At 41.0% G+C, this 22,496-nt stretch overlaps 1 protein-coding gene across 1 annotated transcript in view; it reads left to right on the top strand.

The window, feature by feature from the left end:
* LOC133539829 (exostosin-1b) overlaps window positions 1–22,496 on the top strand; it is a 358,313-nt gene that overhangs the window by 263,309 nt on the left and 72,508 nt on the right. The gene's annotated exons all lie outside the window — the stretch shown is intronic.

Below are 22,496 nucleotides of genomic sequence, written 5' to 3' on the forward strand. Positions count from 1 at the left end.
GACGTGTGCGCGTGACGTCACGGACTGTTAGGAAATATTAGCGCTGCGCACACACACAGCTAAAAGTCGTTTGCTTTAATGGCATAATTACACAGTATTTTGGACATCTGTGTTGCCGAATCTTTTGCAATTTGTTCAATTAATATTGGAGAAGTCAAAGTAGAAAGATGCAGGTGGGAAGCTTTAGCCTTTAGCCACACAAACACACAGTGATTCCTTGTTTAAAATTCCCGGAGGTGAAACTTCACTATGGATCAGAGCGGTCAAGCAGTTTTCGGTGAGAAAATTGTGGTAAAAAGTTACCTCTTACCGGAGATCAGCTGAGCTTGTGCCGTCCATACTGCTGCCGTCGACTTCCATCAGACACTGGCCTCAAGACACCCGTGGACACACACCTCCGATTATCAGTTACTATTAAACTCACTAATACACTAGCAACACAATAGAAAGATAAGGGATTTACCAGAATTATCCTAGTAAATGTGTCTAAAAACATCTGAATCCGTCCCAATGCAATCGCGTTTTTTTTTAACTTGATTTTTTTTTTTTTTTCCTAGTCCGTCACTATCAATATCCTCAAACACGAATCTTTCATCCTCACTCAAACTAATGGGGAAATTGTCGTTTTCTCGGTCCGAATAGCTCTTTTTGTTGGAGGCTCCCATTAAAAACAATGTGAGGACGTGAGGAGCCCTCGCCCTTGTGACGTCATCGTCTACGACTTCCTGTAGAGGCAGGGCTTTTCTCTTAGCGACCAAAAGTTGCAAACTTTATCGTCGATGTTCTTTACTAAATCCTTTCAGCAAAAATATGGCAATATCACGAAATGATCAATTATGACACATAGAATGGACCTGCTATCCCCGTTTGAATAAGAAAATCTCATTTCAGTAGGCCTTTAAGAACGACTGAAAGAGATGAATGATAATAGAAACTCCAGCTATTGCAGGAGCACGTGCTTCTGAAGTGCTGTACGCTTGTCTTTATCGGTGCTACTAAATGAAACCAATATGAAATGTCTTAAATATCACATTTTCATTATTAACACTGAATGTTCACATGTCCACTAGAGTTGTACAGTATCCTGGTATTAGTATAGTACCGCAACACTAATGATTTATTTTCGGTACTATACCGCCTCTGAAAAGTATCGGTCCGCCCCCCCTTGCGCCTCCGTCGTCGTCACGTCATGACATTGCTGGTTTACAAGCAGACAAGCATGTTCGGCAGCGCACAATCACAAAGTATATGCAAGCAGACACAGTGTGTAGACAGAAAAGGAAGATTGGACGCATTTTGGCCTAAAAAATAACGATAAAGGTGAAGTTATGTCACTGAAATGTCCTAAGGAAGAGGTGCTTTAAGACATGGCTCGCTAGTCGGCAGTGTTTTAGCTACTTCTAAATCACTAATCCTGGTCTCCATGGCGACAAATAAAGTGAGTTTCTTACAAGTATCGTCCCTTCAGGACGAGGAATAGCTAAACATGCTTCACTACACACCATAGGTCACCGGCGTCAAAATGTAAAGAAAGGCCATTGGTGGATCTCCACCTAACATCCACTGTAATGATACCAAGTACAGTAGTGTATGTAGTCTATACTACTATGATTACGTCGATATTTTTTGGCATCACAACAACTTCTGTTGTTTTGTTTTTTAATTTATATTATGTTTATAAACTCAGGAAATATGATCCTGTAACTACTTGGTAACGGATCGATACCCAAATTTGTGGTATCATCCAAAACCAATGTAAAGTATCAAACAACACAAGAATAAGTGATTATTACATTTTCACAGAAGTGTAGATAGAACATGTTAAAAGAAGAAGTAAGCAGATATTAACAGTAAATGAACAAGTATATTAATAATTAATTTTCCACCACTTGTCCGTAATAATTTTGACAAAATAATAGAAAGATAAATAATACATTATGTTACTGCATATGTCAGCAGCTAAATTAGGAGCCTTTGTTTATTTACTATTATTTATTTATGTTTGATGCACCGTAAGATTTGTTGTTAAAATAAAGCCAATAATGCCATTTTTTGTGGTCCCTTTTATTTAGAAAAGTACCGAAAAGTATCGAAGTCATTTTGGTACCGGTACCAGTACCAAAATATTGGTGTCAGGACAACACTAATATACACTCATACAAACAGTATAAATACAATGTCATCAAAAGGCCTGCTGTAACGATCAATTAAACACAGAAAATATAATAATAATAATAATGGATTAGATTTATATAGCGCTTCTCTATCAACTGGTTTTATCAAGGGCCACATCGCAGACATGGCTGCCCTCAGGGGGCCGCTTGTAACAGTGATTGTAAGAATATAAAAGTATAATCGCCTGATCATATTATTGCCTATGCATTTTGTTATTTAATTTTTAGAACGTACACATTTGTATATGACTTGCTTTGAAGTCTTAAGTCAAGGTGACAAGCAGATATTTAAGTATTTATTGTTATTTTTACAAACTATTATACAGTATCTAATTAGGGGTGCGAAAAAAAAGTTTTTTTCACATTTGAATCCCGATTTTTTTTCAGTCATTTTCAGAAATCTATTTTTTTTTAACAAATAATTAAAAAAACATTTTTAGGCCATGTTAATGCTTACGTGGTGCATGTATATGTCATACGTCAACAACCAAAAGGAGGCTGTGTAGCCTGTTAGCTGTTTTGTTAAGGTGTTGTTATTATAATACCAAATAATACATTGCATAAATCAGTTTAATCCAGAATGGTGTTGAATCGAGTATCGATTATGAATCAAATACTCACCCCAAGAATCGAAATGGAATGGTGAGGTGCCCAAATGTTCACACCAATAAGAATTGAATATTTGTGTATATATCAAACTTTAAAACAAATGAATTTTCATGTATTACATACAATTGTTTCTGTCAAAATGGAAACAATGAAAACATTTAGTAAGAGAGATTATGTTTGCTTGGCAACACTAAATTGGCCCTAGTGTGTGAACGTGAGTGTGAATGTTGTCTGTCTATCTGTGTTGGCCCTGCGATGAGGTGGCAACTTGTCCAGGGTGTACGCTGCCTTCCGCCCGATTGTAGCTGAGATAGGCACCAGCGCCCCCCGCCACCCCAAAAACGGAATAAGCGGTAGGAAATGGATGGATGGATGGATTATGTATGCACATTATTTCCAGGCTTTTGTGGGCCACAATAAAATGAGGTGTCGGGCCGGATCTGAACACCGGGCCTTGAGTTTGACTCTGAACTAAATACTCAAAGCGCTCACTATTGCAAGGAATTTAGGGATTTCACCATCTATGGTCCGTAATATCATCAAAAGTTTCAGAGAATCTGGAGAAATCACTGCACGTAAGCGATGATATTATGGATCTTAGATCCCTCAGGCGCTACTGCATCTAAAACCGACATCAGTGTGTAAAGGATATCACCACAAGCGCTCAAGAACACTTCGGAAAACCACTGTTGGTAACTACAGTGGGTCGCTACATCTTTAAGTGAAAGTTAAAACTCTACTATGCAAGAGTATCGATTATGAATCAAATCCTCACCCCAAGAATCGAAATGGAATGGCGAGGTGCCCAACGATTCACTCCAATAAGAATTGAATATTTGTGTATATATCAAAGTTTAAAACATATGAATTTTCATGTATTACATACATTTTTTTCTGTCAAAATGGAAACAATGAAAACATTTATTAAGTAAAATGACGTATGCACATTATTTCCAGGCCTCTGTGGGCCACAATAAAATGAGGTGTCGGGCCGGATCTGAACACCGGGCCTTGAGTTTTACTCTGAACTAAATACTCAAAACGCTCACTATTGCAAGGAATTTAGGGATATCACCATCTGCGGTCCGTAATATCATCAAAAGTTTCAGAGAATCTGGAGAAATCACTGCATGTAAGCGATGATATTATGGACCTTGATCCCTCAGGCGGTACTGCATCTAAAACCGACATCAGTGTGTAGAGGATATCACCACAAGCGCTCACAACACACTTCAGAAAACCACTGTTGGTAACTACAGTGGGTCGCTACATCTTTAAGTGCAAGTTAAAACTCTACTATGCAAGAGTATCGATTATGAATCAAATCTTCACCCCAAGAATCGAAATGGAATGGCGAGGTGCCCAACGATTCACACCAATAAGAATTGAATATTTGTGTATATATCAAAGTTTAAAACATGTGAATTTTCAGGTATTACATACATTTTTTTTTTGTCAAAATGGAAACAATGCAGGGCTTCACGGTGGCAGAGGGGTTAGTGCGTCTGCCTCACAATGCGAAGTTCCTGCAGTCCAGGGTTCAAATCCAGGCTCGGGATCTTTCTGTGTGGAGTTTGCATGTTCTCCCCGTGAATGCGTGGGTTCCCTCCGGGTACTCCGGCTTCCTCCCACTTCCAAAGACATGCACCTGGGGATAGGTTGATTGGTAACACTAAATTGGCCCTAGTGTGTGAGTGTGAGTGTGAATGTTGTCTATCTGTGTTGGCCCTGCGATGAGGTGGCAACTTGTCCAGGGTGTACGCTGCCTTCCGCCCGAATGTAGCTGAGATAGGCACCAGCGCCCCCCGCGACACCAAAAAGGGAATAAGCGGTAGGAAATGGATGGATGGATGGATTATGTATGCACATTATTTCCAGGCTTTTGTGGGCCACAATAAAATGAGGTGTCGGGCCGGATCTGAACACCGGGCCTTGAGTTTGACTCTGAACTAAATACTCAAAGCGCTCACTTTTGCAAGGAATTTAGGGATTTCACCATCTACGGTCCGTAATATCATCAAAAGTTTCAGAGAATCTGGAGAAATCACTGCACGTAAGCGATGATATTATGGATCTTAGATCCCTCAGGCGCTACTGTCTCTAAAACCGACATCAGTGTGTAAAGGATATTACCACAAGCGCTCAAGAACACTTCGGAAAACCACTGTTGGTAACTACAGTGGGTCGCTACATTTTTAAGTGCAAGTTAAAACTCTACTATGCAAGAGTATCGATTATGAATCAAATCCTCACCCCAAGAATCGAAATGGAATGGCGAGGTGCCCAACAATTCACACCAATAAGAATTGAATATTTGTGTATATATCAAAGTTTAAAACATATGAATTTTCATGTATTACTTACATTTTTTGCTGTCAAAATGGAAACAATGAAAACATTTATTAAGTAAAATGACGTATGCACATTATTTCCAGGCCTCTGTGGGCCACAATAAAATGAGGTGTCGGGCCGGATCTGAACACCGGGCCTTGAGTTTTACTCTGAACTAAATACTCAAAACGCTCACTATTGCAAGGAATTTAGGGATATCACCATCTACGGTCCGTAATATCATCAAAAGTTTCAGAGAATTTGGAGAAATCACTGCATGTAAGCGATGATATTATGGACCTTCGATCCCTCAGGCGGTACTGCATCTAAAACCGACATCAGTGTGTAAAGGATATCACCACAAGCGCTCAATAACACTTCAGAAAACCACTGTTGGTAACTACAGTGGGTCGCTACATCTTTAAGTGAAAGTTAAAACTCTACTATGCAAGAGTATCGATTATGAATCAAATCCTCACCCCAAGAATCGAAATGGAATGGCGAGGTGCCCAACGATTCACACCAATAAGAATTGAATATTTGTGTATATGTCAAAGTTTAAAACATGTGAATTTTCATGTATTACATACATTTTTTTTTCTGTCAAAATGGAAACAATGAAAACATTTATTAAGAAAAATGACGTATGCACATTATTTCCAGGCTTTTGTGGACCACAATAAAATGAGGTGTCGGGCCGGATCTGAACACCGGGCCATGAGTTTGACTCCGAACTAAATACTCAAAGCGCTCACTATTGCAAGGAATTTAGGGATATCACCATCTACGGTCCGTAATATCATCAAAAGTTTCAGAGAATCTGGAGAAATCACTGCACGTAAGCGATGATATTATGGACCTTCGATCCCTCAGACGGTACTGCATCTAAAACCGACATCAGTGTGTAAAGGATATCACCACAAGCGCTCAGGAACACTTCACAAAACCACTGTCAGTAACTACAGTTTGTCGCTACAGCTGTAGGTGCAAGTTAAAACTCTACTACGCAAAGTGAAAGCTATTTATCAACAACACCCAGAAATGCAGCCGGCTTTGCTGGGCTCGAATCTCATCTAAGATTTACTGATGCAAAGTGGAAAAGTGTTCTGTGGTCTAACGAGTCCGCATTTTTTGGAAACTGTGGATGTTGTGTCCTCTGGACCAAAGAGGAAAAAAAATATCCAGATTGTTCTCGGCGCAAAGTTCAAAAGCCAGCATCTGTGATGGTATGGGGGTGTATTAGTACCCAAAGCATGTAAAACCATTGGGACACAGGTCCGGTTAAGATCAGTCAAAAAAAGGAAAAAAATCTGCCCCGATCCGATTCCAAGATTGGAAACGATGCATCTCCATTAAGAAGTAGCCATGTACGATATCGGCTTTGTTTTCGATTTCCCAACACTTAGTTGTACTGATATCAGCTGCTCCCTCAAATTCCCTCCATCTAAAGCGAGTCGTTGGAAGAGGCTCTCTTGGAGTAGCTAAGCAATTCCAAACAGAGGTCAACTGTGTGTGTGTGTATGCGTGTGCGCGCGTGTGTGTGTGTGTGTGTGTGTGTGTGTTTGTGTGTGAGAGAGCGCGTGCGTGTGCGTGTGTGTGTGTGTGTGGAGGAGAAAGCCACAGAGCCTGAGGGCCAGTTGTGATGAAGCTGACACCTTTATGACCCAGGAGTGACGGGGCCGTCATTACATCAAAGTTCACCATGAACATGCACACACAAACACACAAACACACACACACACACACACACACACACACGCACACACACACACACACACACACACACACACACACACTCACACCAGCTGTTCCCCTCAGCTCACCTCTACCGTCCTTCATCCCAGTGTTGCCAAAGGTCACATTCATCCTCCTCTTTTTTTTTCACATATAATTTATGTGTCCTCTTTTGTCTGACTTTTCCCCTTTCTGTTTTTTTTTTTTGGTACCTCCTCCTGTAGACCTCTAAGCAAATTTCTGGCCCATAACTAATGTTTATCATTTGAAACTTAACACCTTTTGAGGTGAAAGCAGTTAATGTCAAGCAATTTTAGAGAGAAATGTATACATATACGTACTTATATATTTTAGAATGAGATTGTCCTTTTCTCTAGTGGTACTTCTGTTTCCGATCCAAAATGTCAAAGACAAAATCTTAAAAAAAAAAAAATCCCCATTAGGAATTATATAAATCAAATCAATCTGTTCCAGAGACTCCAAAATATGTATTTTATTAAAGATAATATTAATAGTTTTAAAAATAGGCTCCAGCACCCCCCGCGACCCTGAAAGGGACAAGCGGTAGAAAATGGATGGATTTGAAATACATATAAAAGATTAAAGGCCTACTGAAACCCCCTTCTACCGACCACGCAGTCTGATAGTTTATATATCAATGATGAAATATTAACATTGCAACACATGCCAATACGGCCTTTTTAGTTTACTAAATTGCAATTTTAAATTTCCCGGGAGTTTCTTTTTGTTGAAAACGTCGCGGAATGATGAAGTGTACGCGTGACATCACGGACTGTTAGGAAATATTAGCGCTGCGCACACACACAGCTAAAAGTCGTCTGCTTTAACCGCATAATGACACAGTATTTTGGACATCTGTGTTGGTGAACCTTTTGCTGAACCTTGTGCAATTTGTTCAATTAATAATGGAGAAGTCAAAGTAGAAAGATGGAGTTGGGAAGTTTTAGCCTTTAGCCACACAAACACACGGTGATTCCTTGTTTAAATTTCCCGGCGGTAAAGCTTTCCTATGAATCAGAGCGGTCAAGCGGACATGAATCTCGACTAAATGTCAACCAGCAGTTTTCGGTGAGAAAATTGTGGTAAAAAGTCGCCACTTACCGGAGATCAGCTGAGCTATGCCGTCCATACTGCTGCCGTTGACTTCCATCAGACACTGGCCTCAAGACACCCTTGTACAAACCCCTTCGACTATTGCGCGCATCCACCTTTGTAGCCCGTATCGACACCGCAGTCCATAAGCTGCTTCTTTTTCTCTATCTTCTTGGTATGGGACAATCATCCTCCGCTGTTGCTATTTCTAATATAAAGTAGTGTAAAGTTCTTACTTATATCTGTCAGTAAACTCACCATAAAAGCGTTAAAACATACCGGTGTAGTGAGTTTACATTAATCACCCAAGGAACATTAGTTATTAGAGAGTTACGGTCGGACGTTTTTTCACGGAACACATTTTCGGCGTTGTTGTTTCCGGATGAGGAGATGCTGCTCCGTTATTGATTTAAGTAAAGTCTGAATGTCATTAAAACAGTTAGCTCCATCTTTTGGCACTTTTTCCACTCCCATCCTTGCACTCTACACCGCTGCAACAAAGATGACGGGGAGAAAACGCTGCCGAATGTGAGCCACGTAAATAAGACCGCCCTCAAAACGGCGCATCCTTCAAGCGACTGTCAGAAAGCGACTTGAAGATGATCTGTAAAACATAATCCATGTAACATTTTGACCAAAGAACCACCATTGCATGTTATGTAGACCACAAGGAAGTGTTTTACATGTAGAAAAAAATAATAACATGACGCCCTATTTGTATGAAAAAAGATGGAAAATAGACCTCTCATCGGCAGTGCGCCTTATAATCCGGTGCGCCCTATGGTCCGGAAAATACAATATTTATTTTTTAGGACTGCAGATGTCAATTGTTTGTTTAATCAATTAACCTATCGATTAGTTTGTGTTTTGTCGAGTAAGCGTAAACACACTTTGTAGCTTAATGTATATTTTAAGTAAAATAGTTTAAATGAAAAAATTATTTCTGCATACCTTAACCTTTATTCTTTGTTTCAAATAAATGCACATCATCAACATTTTATGCATTTTTATTAGTTACACTTGTTAAACAATAGTTCTAAGCAATAATAACATAAGTGAAAGCATCTTTCTAACCAAATTAATCAATTAGTCGTTACAGCCTTATTCATGTTATCTACTTTTAAATGTCTATGCGTATGTTTTAAGTCTGAATTTTATTTGTGGTGTTTTTAGATGTATTTAATTTTTTGTCTTCTGTTCTTTATTCAGTACAGCACTTTGGTCCACTGGTTATTTTGTAAGGGCTCACAAATATAGTTGGATTGGAACACTTACGTTACACAGTGCACTTGAACGCCTCATCGTGTAATGCCCAGAAAATACACAAAGAAAGAAAACAGACGAGTAGTTGTTCATTATTATTTGTGCACTCTATGAACAAATATATCTCACACACTTAATTAAGACGAATGAAGTATTTCCTTGGCCAAAATCGTCTCTAGTGTCTCAACTCTTAACTGAACGATCTGTTCTTCGCAGAGACTGAGTCACCAAGGCGTGACATCTTTTGTTTGGGCACCAGATTCCACGCAATGATGACGAGTTTGTTCAGTGCAATGTTTGGCCGTCCAAAAATCGAGACGACATACAAAAAACTGGGGAAACTTTTCGCGAAAAAAAAAGGCATAAGAAAACCTGCTGGCCATTGTAGCTGGGCTTGGATATTTTTCACATTTTTCCAGGAAATAAAATATTATTTTAATCGGGGTTTTTTTGTCGTGCATTGGTCCTGTCCATGCATGTCTAAAGCAGGGTTGTACGGTATACCGGTATTGCGATAATAATGAATTATATTCGGTACTATTCCACCTCTAAAAAGTACTGGTTCCCCCCCCTTTTTTTGAAGAAGCAGGACGGCGCGTTGTGACATTGCTGGTTTACCAGGATCTACACCTGACATCCACTGTAATTATACCAAGTACAGTAGTGTGTCTAGTCGATACTGCTATGATTAAATCAATAGTTTTTAACATCACACATTTTTTTCCGTTTTTTTAAATGTATTTTATGTTTCTAAACTCACGAAATACGTCCCTGGACACATGAGGACTTAAATTATAACCATTGTAAGATCCTGTAACTACATCCATCCATTTTCTACCGCGTGTCCCTTTTGGTGTCATGGGCATACTTGCCAACCTTGAGAGCTCCGATTTCGGGAGGTGGGGGCTGGGGGGCATGGTCGGGGGTGGGGCAGGGGGGGTTTGGGGCCATGGTTAAGAGGAGAGTACGGTAGTATATTTACAGCTGTTGTGTGCGCAGTTGTGCACTGCACTTTCTAAAGTAGATGTTATTGTCACAAATGAATGATTGATTGATTGAAACTTTTATTAGTAGATTGCAGAGTACAGTACATATTCCGTACAATTGACCACTAAATGGTAACACCGCAATAAGTTTTTCAACTTGTTTAAGTCGGGGTCCACGTTAATCAGTTCATGGTACAAATATATACTATCAGCATAATACAGTCACCACACAAGTTAATCATCATAGTATATACATTGAATTATTTACAATCCGGGGGGTGGGATGAGGAGCTTTGGTTGATATCAGTACTTCAGTCATCAACAATTGCATCAACAGAGAAATGGACATTGAAACAGTGTAGGTGTGACTTAGTAGGATATGTACAGCCAGCAGAGAACATAGTGAGTTCACATAGCATAAGAACAAGTATATACATTAGAAATACATTCGATTATTTACATTAGGTTATTTACAATCCGGGGAGATGGGATGTAAATGGAGGAGGATTAAAGGGTTGAAGTTTCCTGAAGGGGGTTGTGATGCATCATGTACCGTAGATAGCAGTATTGTCGTGTTTAAGAGTGTCACATGCTGTTTACGGCAGACGAACTGCCTTACGGTAGAGTGTTAGACGTAAACGTGACTGTTGTTGTTTCTGTGTTGTTACTGCGCTGGGAGGACGTTAATGAAACTGCCTAACAATAAACCCACATAAGAAACCAAAAACTCGCCCTCGATCATTCTACAGTTATAACGTCATTGGGCAGACACGCTCTCAGACACATCACTCAGGTCTGCATGGAGCTTGGGGGGGCGTGGCCTCCAGCTCCGCCTGAATTTCTTGAGATTTTCGTGAGTAAATTTGTCCCGGGAGGTTTTCGGGAGAGGCGCTGAATTTCGGGAGTCTCCCAGAAAATCCATGAGGGTTGGCAAGTATGGTCACGGGGGGTGGTGGTTGTGGTATCGTCCCAAAGTAATTTAAAGTATCAAACAACAGAAGAATAAGTGATTATTACATTTTTAACAGAAGTGTAGACAGAACATGTTAAAAGAGAAAGTAAGCAGATATGAACAGTAAATGAACAAGTAGATAAATAATCCATGTTCTACCATTTGTCCTTAATGATGTTGACAAAATAGAATGACAAATGACACAATATGTTACTGCATATGTCAGCAGACTAATTAGGAGCCTTTGTTTGTTTACTTACTAAAAAAAGACAAGTTGTCTCGCATGCTTACTATTTTATTTAAGGACAAACTTGCAATAAGACCAATAAAGTTAGTATAAGAAACATATGTTTAATGTACCGTAAGATTTTTTTGTTAAAATAAAGCCAATAATGCAATTTTTTGTGGTCTCCTTTATTTAGAAAAGTATCGAAATACATTTTGGTACAGGTACCGGTACCAAATATTGGTATCGGGACAACCCTAGTCTTAAATCTTGCATTATTTTATTGAACCGGAGAGTGTCCTTCTTGCCAGCATAAAGACAAGCAAGCCAAAAAGGATACAATCAACTAATTGTACAACATGTTATGATTTTGGCTCGTTTTTTGTGGTCATTTATGCTGCACTTCAATTATTTATGAGCTGGGGTTGACAGAGATACTTGTTTGTGCGGCTTCACAGGGAAAGCAATCTGCCTCAGTGTTGTCACGACGCACACAGCGTTTTGCAGAAACGCTGGCTCACTACAATGTGGCCTGACAATTATGACCCTTTTTCAACTTTTGTTCAACTTTTGTTTAACATTAAATGATTATATCACCAATTTTACATTATTTTTGCATTTATTCCTACAGTTTATAATGGGCTGTATCTGACTCAAACTAAGTATGCTGGATAGCTGTGTCCGTTCACTAATTGATTCTTGCTGTAAATTGAAAATCTAATTGAATCGTTTATTTTTGCTCCTATTTGACAAACTTTTTTTCACAGTCAACTATTCATATTCGTCTCACTATGTCTGCATTTTTTTTTTTCAGTTGGCTGCACTAATTCACATTTTCATATTAACGAAGGGACCAATTACTTTCTGAGTTTGGAAATGAGTCCTCATACTGAACCCTCTGTAGATTAATAACTCCCGTCTAAAAGCTCGGTGGTAGCAGAGTTTATTTTGCCTGCTGCTAAAATGCATCACATGGACCTAAAGAAATTACACCAACATGTTCTCTGTATGATTTTTTTTTTGCTCCTGAAAATGAATGTCAGTAACGGTACGGGTATTTTATTGAACCGTTTCGGTACGGGGTTTCCGGTTCGGTGCGGAGGTGTACCTAACAAGTTTCCACATGGACATATTAAGTAGCGTACTGCACGTTGTGTAAACAATACTCAACATTTGAGGCATTTAAGAAACTCCGCCCTGACAGCTCCGCAAAAGAGGACATGTCCGGTGAAAAGAGGACGTATCGGCGAGCAGCAACCGGGCTAGGTCCTGACCAGTGTTAAGAATGTTAAAAACAAAACAAATTGCGCATGCAACAGCATTCGTGAGGGATGGGGAGAGACAGAAAAAGTGCATGCGTCTGCTTTTTATCCATAGATTTATCAGATTTAATTTTTGTGTCAAAAGTGTGCCCCGGAGGCCATTTGCAGCCCACAGCTAATGTTTTAAAGGCCCACGGCACATTCTAAAATACTATTAAAATAAACAAAGACAAAACAAAAGTGAAATGAAAAGCTTAAAAGTTAAATGTAATTTAGAAAAAGTTGCAATGTTGACTAATAAAACAAAGCTGTTTTTTTTTCTTTCAAACTGTCATTGCTCAAAACATAAAAATATGTAGAATATATGTAGTATATGTAGAATAGTATTATATTATTTATGTGTCATATATAATATATTATATATATTATTTATTATTATCATTCGTTTCTATTGTGAGCGAACTGTGGTGCTGAATTTCCCCCAGGGATCAATAAAATACTTTCTATTCTATTCTATAATATTGAATCAAAATCAATGTTATTATGAATTATTGACCCATCCAAGGTTCCCATTGCTTCACATCAAATATTCCACTAAGAAAAATATTTTTGGTGGAAGATTTTGCAAATTTGGTAAATAAATAACCCATCCATCCATCCATTTTCTACCGCTTATTCCCTTTTGGGGTCGCGGGGGGCGCTGGCACCTATCTCAGCTATAATCGGGCGGAAGGCGGGGTACACCCTGGACAAGTCGCCACCTCATCGCAGGGCCAACACAGATAGACAGACAACATTCACACACTAGGGCCAATTTAGTGTTGCCAATCAAACTATCCCCAGGTGCATGTCTTTGGAAGTGGGAGGAAGCCGGAGTACCCGGAGGGAACCCACGCATTCACGGGGAGAACATGCAAACTCCACACAGAAAGATCCCGAGCCTAGATTTGAACCCAGGACTGCAGGACCTTCGTATTGTGAGGCAGACGCACTAACCCCTCTGCCACCGTGAATAACCAATAAATGTATATTTAGTTTTTTTCTTACTGTACTGAAAATGAACCGAACCGTGACCTCTGAACCGAGGGACGTACCGAACTGAAATGTTTGTGTACCGTTACACCCCTAGTTTATTAATGTCTGTTTTTGAGTAATCTTAAACCAGGGGTGTCAAACTCATTTTAGCTCAGGGGCCGCATGGAGGAAAATGTGTGCACACGCGGGCCGGACTATTAAAATCATGACATTAAAAGTAAAAAATAAAGACAACTTCAGATTGTTTTCTTTGTCTTACTTCGACCAAAAATAAAACAAACGCAATCTGAAAATATTACAATAAAAATACAGTAAAAAATACCTGCAGCGACAAAGTTAAGCTCCATGAAGGAAAGAAGAAAGTGAAGGAATGTTTATTACTGAATACATTTACATATGCATAAAAAATCTGCTTTCGTTTGTATTATTTTTTTAATGAATTAAGTAACGTTTATGAGAACTTTTTTCCAAAACACTATATAAAATGTGAGATATAACAGGATAATGCATACATTTATCATTTGTTTTCAAAACACTTACAAAAAAGTGGGACCCCAAACAATTTACTGAGGGACCCCATTTTTATGACTTGATGGGGTCCCTCGGAACCCATTTTGAAAATTCCTAGCGCCAACACTGATGGAGTATTGGTGCGTACAAAACAGCAGCAGGCGGCTGTGGCCTGCGGGCCAGTTATAATACTAAGCAAATATCTTCCCGGAGGCCATAGATCATTCATGCAATTTTGATCCGTGGGCCTTGACTTTGACACCATTGCCATAGACTGTACTTGGAACCCCCTTTTTCCATCGCCACATTCGATATGACGCCCCTTCTTTGTGTGACGTCCTCTACAGAAGTGGAGCCCATGTACATGCATAAAGAGTAGGAATAAAGGCATGTAAAACTCTTATTTTGATCACACAGTTGCGTGTTTTGTCGTGTTAGTCCATGTTTTTTTCAAAACTGCCTGCGATGAGGTGGCGACTTGTCCAGGGTGTACCTCGCCTTCTGCCCGATTGTAGCTGAGATAGGCTCCAGCGCCTCCCGCCTCCCCGTCGGGAATAAGTGGTAGAAAATGGATGGATGGATACATGATATAGTTACGGTTATTATGAGCAAAATAGAAACCCATTTAGAACTCATTGAATTAGGTCCTGATGTTGAGCAACTCAGACCTAGCCTAGGAACAACATGCGTTTTGACAATGTTTTATCAATGTCGGGTTGTGACATTGATTTGACCATTGAAATTTGCTCATTTCCCAACCAAAATTGTACAACACAAATACAACATTGAAACAACTAGCTTTTTAACGACATTCAATCACTGTTGGATTCTGACGTTGATTTGAGTATTAAATTGTGGTCTTTTCCTAACCAATATTTTTACAACACAAATACAACGTTGAAACAACATGCTTTTTGAAGACATATGTTCAATGTCAGGTTGTGACGTTGATTTGACCATTGAATTGTGGTCATTTCCCAAGTAATATATTACAACACAAATACAACGTTGAAACAACATGTTTTTAACGACATTTAGTTAACGTTGGGTTGTGATGTTGATTTGACCATTGAAATTTGGTCATTTCCCAACCAAAATTCTACAACACAAAGAAGAAGTTGAAACAACATGCTTTTTTTGATGCCGTTTATTCAATGTCAGGTTGTGACGTTGATCTGACCATTGAATTGTGGTCTAATCGACTAATAAATTGTGGACTTTTCCCAACCAATATTTTTACAACACAAATACAACGTTGAAACAACATGCTTTTTGAAAACATGCATGTATTCAATGTCAGGTCGTGACGTTGATTTGACCGTTGAATTGTGGTCATTTCCCAAATAATATATTACAACACAAATACAACGTTGAAACAACATGTTTTTAACTCGAAGACCTCTATGAAGAAGAAAAAACATGGACCCAGATTTCCCTCGCCCGGACGCGGGTCACCGGGGCCTCCCTCTGGAGCCAGGCCCGGAGTTGGGGCACGATGGCGAGCGCCTGGTGGCCGGGCCTGTTCCCATGGGGCCCGGCCGGGCACAGCCCGAAGAGGCAACATGTGTCACCCCTCCAATGGGCTCACCACCCGTAGCAGGGGCCATAGAGGTCGGGTGCAATGTGAGCAGGGCACTTGGCGGTCCGATCCTCAGCTACAGAAGCTAGCTCTTGGGACGTGGAACGTCACCTCACTGGGGGGGAAAGAGCCTTAGCTAGTGCGCGAAGTCGAGAAGTTCCGGCTGGATATAGTCGGACTCACTTCGACACACAGCAAGGGCTCTGGAACCACTTCTCTCGAGAGGGACTGGACCCTCTTCCACTCTGGCATTGCCGGCAGTGAGAGGCGACGGGCTGGGGTGGCAATTGTTGTTGCCCCCCGGCTCAAAGCCTGCACGTTGGAGTTTAACCCTGTGGACGAAAGGGTAGCCTCCCTCCGCCTTCGGGTGGGGGGAAGGGTCCTGACTGTTGTTTGCGCTTACGCACCAAACAACATTTCAGAATACCCACCCTTTTTGGGTACACTCGAGGGAGTACTGGAAAGTGCTCCCCCGGGTGATTCCTTTGTCCTACTGGGAGACTTCAACGCTCACGTTGGCAGCGACAGTGAAACCTAGAAAGGCGTGATTGGGAAGAATGGCTGCCCGGATCTGAACCTGAGTGGTGTTTTGTTATTGGACTTTTGTGCTCGTCACAGTTTGTCCATAACAAACACCATGTTCAAACATAAGGGTGTCCATATGTGCACTTGGCACCAGGACACCTTAGGCCGCAGTTCCATGATCGACTTTGTAGTTGTGTCATCGGATTTGCGGCCTTATGTATTGGACACTCGGGTGAAGAGAGGGGCGGAGCTTTCTACCGATCACCACCTGGTGGTGAGTTGGCTGCGATGGTGGGGGAGGATGCCGGACAGACCTGGGAGGCCCAAACGCATTGTAAGGGTCTGCTGGGAACGTCTGGCAGAGTCTCCTGTCAGAGAAAGTTTCAATTCCCACCTCCGGAAGAACTTTGAACATGTCACGAGGGAGGTGCCGGACATTGAGTCCGAGTGGACCATGTTCCGCACCTCTATTGTCGAGGCGGCTGATCGGAGCTGTGGCCGCAAGGTAGTTGGTGCCTGTCGGGGCGGCAAGCCTAAAACCCCTTGGTGGACACCAGCGGTGAGGGATGCGGTCAAGCTGAAGAAGGAGTCCTATCGGGTCCTTTTGGCTCATAGTGCTCCGGAGGCAGTCGACAGGTACCAACAGGCCAAGCAGTGTGCAGCTTCAGCGGTCGTGGAGGCAAAAACTCGGACATGGGAGGAGTTCGGGGAAGCCATGGAAAACGACTTCCGGACGGCTTCGAAGCGATTCTGGACCACCGTCCGCCGCCTCAGGAAGGGGAAGCAGTGCACTATCAACACCGTGTATGGTGCGGATGGTGTTCTGCTGACCTCAACTGCGGATGTTGTGGATAGGTGGAAGGAATACTTCGAAGACCTCCTCAATCCCACCAACAGGTCTTGCTATGAGGAAGCAGTGCCTGGAGAATCTGTGGTGGACTCTCCTATTTCTGGGGCTGAGGTCGCTGAGGTAGTTAAAAAGCTCCTCGGTGGCAAGGCCCCAGGGGTGGATGAGGTCCGCCCGGAGTTCCTTAAGGCTCTGGATGCTGTGGGGCTGTCTTGGTTGACAAGACTCTGCAGCATCACGTGGACATCGGGGGCTGTACCTCTGGATTGGCAGACCGGGGTGGTGGTTCCTCTCTTTAAGAAGGGGGACCGGAAAGTGTGTTCCAACTATACTATCGTGGGATCACACTTCTCAGCCTTCCCGGTAAGGTTTATTCAGGTGTACTGGAGAGGAGGCTACACCGGATAGTCGAACCTCGGATTCAGGAGGAATATTTCCAGTGAGGGTTGGACTCCGCCAAGGCTGTCCTTTGTCACCGATTCTGTTCATAACTTTTATGGACAGAATTTCTAGGCACAGTCTAGGCGTTGAAGGGTTCCGGTTTGGTGACCGCAGGATTAGGTCAATGCTTTTTGCAGATGATGTGGTCCTGATGGCTTCATCTGACCGGGATCTTCAGCTCTCACTGGATCGGTTCACAGCCGAGTGTGAAGCGACCGTAATGAGAATCAGCACCTCCAAGCCCGAGTCCGAGTCCATGGTTCTCGCCCGGAAAAAGGTGGAATGCCATCTCCGGGTTGGGGAGGAGACCCTGCCCCAAGTGGAGGAGTTCAAGTACCTAGGAGTCTTGTTCACGAGTGGGGGAAGAGTGGATCGTGAGATCGACAGGCGCCTCGGTGCGGCGTCTTCAGTAATGCGGATGTTGTACCGATCCGTTGTGGTGAAGAAGGAGCTGAGCCGGAAGGCAAAGCTCTCAATTTACCAGTCGATCTACGTTCCCATCCTCACCTATGGTCATGAGCTTTGGGTCATGACCGAAAGGATAAGATCACGGGTACAAGCGGCCGAAATGAGTTTCCTCCGCCGTGTGGCGGGGCTCTCCCTTAGAGATAGGGTGAGAAGCTCTGCCATCCGGGAGGAACTCAAAGTAAAGCCGCTGCTCCTTCACATCGAGAGGAGCCAGATGAGGTGGTTCGGGCATCTGGTCAGGATGCCACCCGAACGCCTCCCTAGGGAGGTGTTTAGGGCACGTCCAACCGGTAGGAGGCCATGGGGAAGACCCAGGACACGTTGGGAAGACTATGTCTCCCGGCTGGCCTGGGAACGCCTCGGGATTCCCCGGGAAGAGCTAGACGAAGTGGCTGGGGAGAGGAAAGTCTGGGTTTCCCTGCTTAGGCTGTTGCCCCCGCGACCCGACCTCGGATAAGCGGAAGAAGATGGATGGATGGATGGATGTTTTTAACAACATTTAGTCAACCTCGGGTTGTGACGTTTATTTGACCATTGAAATTTGGTCGTTTCCCAACCAAAATTCTACAACACAAATACAAAGTTGAAACAACATGCTTTTTGATGGCGTTTATTCAATTTGAAGTTGTGGCATTGATTTGACCATTGAATTTTGGTCATTTCCCAACCAATATTCTACAACACAAATACAACATTGAAACAAAATGCTTTTTGACGACATTGAATCAATGTTGGATTCTGACGTTGATTTGACTATTAAATTTTGGTCTTTTCCTAACCAATATTTTTAAAACACAAACACAACATTGAAACAAAACGCTTTTTAACGACATTCAATCAATGTTGGATTCTGACATTGTTTTGACTAAAAAATTGTGGACTTTTCCCAACCAATATTTTTACAACACAAATACAACGTTAAAACAACATGCTTTTTGAAGACATGCATTCAATGTCAGGTTGTGACGTTGATTTGACCATTGAATTGTGGTCATTTCCCAAGTAATATATTACAACACAAATACAACTTTGAAACAACATGTTTTTAACGACATTTAATCAACGTTTGGTTGTGATGTTGATTTGACCATTGAAATTTGGTCATTTCCCAACCAAAATTCTACAACACAAAGACAAAGTTAAAACAACAAGCTTTTTGATGACGTTTATGCAATGTCAGGTTGTGATGTTGATTTGACCATTGAATTGTGGTCATTTCCCAACCAATATTGTACAACACAAATACATAATTGAAACATGTTTTTAACAACATTTGTCAATTTTGGGTTCTGATGTTGATTTGACCATTGAATTGTGGTCATTTCCCAACCAAAATCCTACAACACAAAGACAAAGTTGAAACAACATGCTTTTTGTCGACGTTAATTCAATGCCAGGTTGTGACGTTGATTGGACCGTTGAATTGTGGTCATTTCCCAACCAATATTTGACAACCCAAATACAACATTGAAACAACATGTTTTTAATGACATTTAGTCAACGTTGGGTTGTGACGTTGATTTGACCATTGAATTGTGGTCATTTCCCAACCAAATTTCTACAACACAAAGACGAAGTTGAAACAACATGTTTTTTGGCGACATGTATTCAATGTCAGGTTGTGACGTTGATTTGACCGTTGAATTGTGGTCATTTCCCAACCAATATTGTACAACACAAATACAACGTTGAAACAGCATGCTTTTTGACGACATTCAATCAATGTTGGATTCTGACATTGATTTGACTATTAAATTGTGATTTTTTCCAAGCCAACATTTTTATAACACAAATACAACGTTGAAACAACATGCTTTTTGAAGACATGTATTCAATTTCAGGTTGTGATGTTGATTGGACCAATTATTGTGGTCCTTTTCCAACCAATATTTTAAAACACAAATACAACATTGAAACAACATATTTTTAATGACATTTAGTCAATGTTGGCTTCTGACGTTGATTTGACCATTGAAATTTGGTCATTTCCCAACCAAAATTCTACAACACAAATACAACGTGGAAACAACATGCTTTTTGAAGACATGTATTCAATGTCAGGTTTTGATGTTGATTTGACCATGGATCCTACATTAGACATCAACATTGTCTAGTATGTTCACTATTTTATGTAAGGACAAAATGTTTCTTTGATAAAATAAGAAAGATTTTTAGTTAAAATAAAGCTAATAATGTCAATGTTGGTGGTCCCCTTTATTTATTAAAGTATCATAATTTTGGTACCAGTACCGATACCAAAATATTGGTATCTGGACAACCCTGTTATATATTATTAACACCAACCAAGAGTAAAAGTGGAGGAAAATATGGAGTTTGCCGCAGCTACAACCACTTCTGTTTCCAGTAGCAACACAACAGCCGTTTTCTTTCTACACTCGCAAGCTGTCTTCACAGTCGTGCACACAACATTAATTCCCCTCAAGAGATCCCATATTGACCCGGCAACAAAACCTGGATCTGTAAACTACTGTTTGTTAACCTGCTCCACAGATGACATTTATCAGGTGGGGATGTGTGGATGTTGTCTTTAAAGCCCGTTCTGTAGTCCCCATGTGGCCAAGGAATCATGCCATACAGCTGTAGACACAGACAAACACGGCGATCTCTTGTTTATACCTTCCCTTCCCCGAGCAAAACATGAGCCACTCTTGCAGGGAAGGAATTGAGGCTGACTTTCATTCTTTTACATAGGTTTTGAAAAATCAATCCTGTTGTTAATTTAGTGGCGTGTTTGGTCCGTTTCACATAATAAAAGTGTCACAAATCAAATTGTCTATAATTAACAACATCCAATCAAGGCTTTAATGTGCACGATAATAAACTAATGACAAAATCATCTTGACTTTGAACACACTGCCCACGAACGAACGAAGTGGATTCCTACTTAACAGCCATTCATGTCACACGAAGGGTGGCAGTCTGAGCAATAATAATAATAATAATAATAATAATAATAATGGTTGTACAAACCCCGTTTCCATATGAGTTGGGAAATTGTGTTAAATGTATATAAAAACGGAATACAATGATTTGCAAATCCTTTTCAACCCATATTCAATTGAATGCACTACAAAGACAAAATATTTGATGTACAAACTCATAAACTTTATTTTTTTTTGCAAATAATAATTAACTTAGAATTCCATGGCTGCTACACGTGCCAAAGTAGTTGGGAAAGGGCATGTTCACCACTGTGTTACATCACCTTTTCTTTTAGCAACACTCAACAAACGTTTGGGAACTGAGGAAACTAATAGTTGAAGCTTTAAAAGTGGAATTCTTTCCCATTCTTGTTTTATGTAGAGCTTCAGTCGTTCAACAGTCCGGGGTCTCCGCTGTCGTATTTTACGCTTCATAATGCTCCACACATTTGTGATGGGAGACAGGTCTGGACTGCAGGCGGGCAAGTAAAGTACCCACACTCTTTTTTTACGAAGCCACGCTGTTGTAACACGTGCTGAATGTGGCTTGGCATTGTCTTGCTGAAATAAGCAGGGGCGTCCATTAAAAAGATGGCGTTTCGATGGCAGCATATGTCGTTCCAAAACCTTTCCCAACTTCTTTGGCATCAAATTCTAAAGTTATTGATTATTTGGATTAAAAAAATGTTTTTATCAGTTTGAACATCAAATATGTTGTCTTTGTAACATATTCAACTGAAGATAGGTCGAAAATGATTTGCAAATCATTGAATTCCGTTTATATTTACATCTAACACAACTTCCCAACTCATACGGAAACGGGGTTTGTACTTGTATAGCACCTTTCTACCCCTTTTTAAGGAACCCAAAGCGCGTTGACACTACTTCCACATTCACCCATTCACACACACACATTCACACACTGATGGCGGGAGCTGCCATGCAAGGCCCTAACCACCACCCATCAGGAGCAAGGGAGAAGTGTCTTGCTCAAGGACACAACGGACGTGACGAGGATGCTAAAAGGCCATATGCCTATATGCCAACACTGTCATAAACATGTGCCATATAGTGAGACCATACTAAACAACACTGTCATAAACATGTGCCATATAGTGAGACCATGCTAAACAACACTTTCATAAACATGTGCCATGTAGTGAAACCACACTAAACAACGAGGACAAACACATTTTGGAAGAATATTTGCACCGCAACACAACATAAACACTTCTGAACAACTTCCCAGAATTCCCTGCAGCACCAACTCTTCCGGGACGCTACAATACAAACAAACGCCATTGGTGGATCCACACCTAACATCCACTGTAATGGTACAATAGCGTATCTAGTCGATACTACTATGATTACATCGATATTTTTTAACATCACAACATCTTCTTTCGTTTTTTAAAATGTATATTATGTTTAAATCACTAATCCTAGCCTCCATGGCGACAAATGAAGTACGATTCTTACAAGTATCATCCCTGCAGGAC

This window comes from Nerophis ophidion, linkage group LG21 (assembly GCF_033978795.1).
Source record: "Nerophis ophidion isolate RoL-2023_Sa linkage group LG21, RoL_Noph_v1.0, whole genome shotgun sequence".
In the NCBI taxonomy this organism is placed as follows: Eukaryota; Metazoa; Chordata; class Actinopteri; order Syngnathiformes; family Syngnathidae; genus Nerophis; species Nerophis ophidion.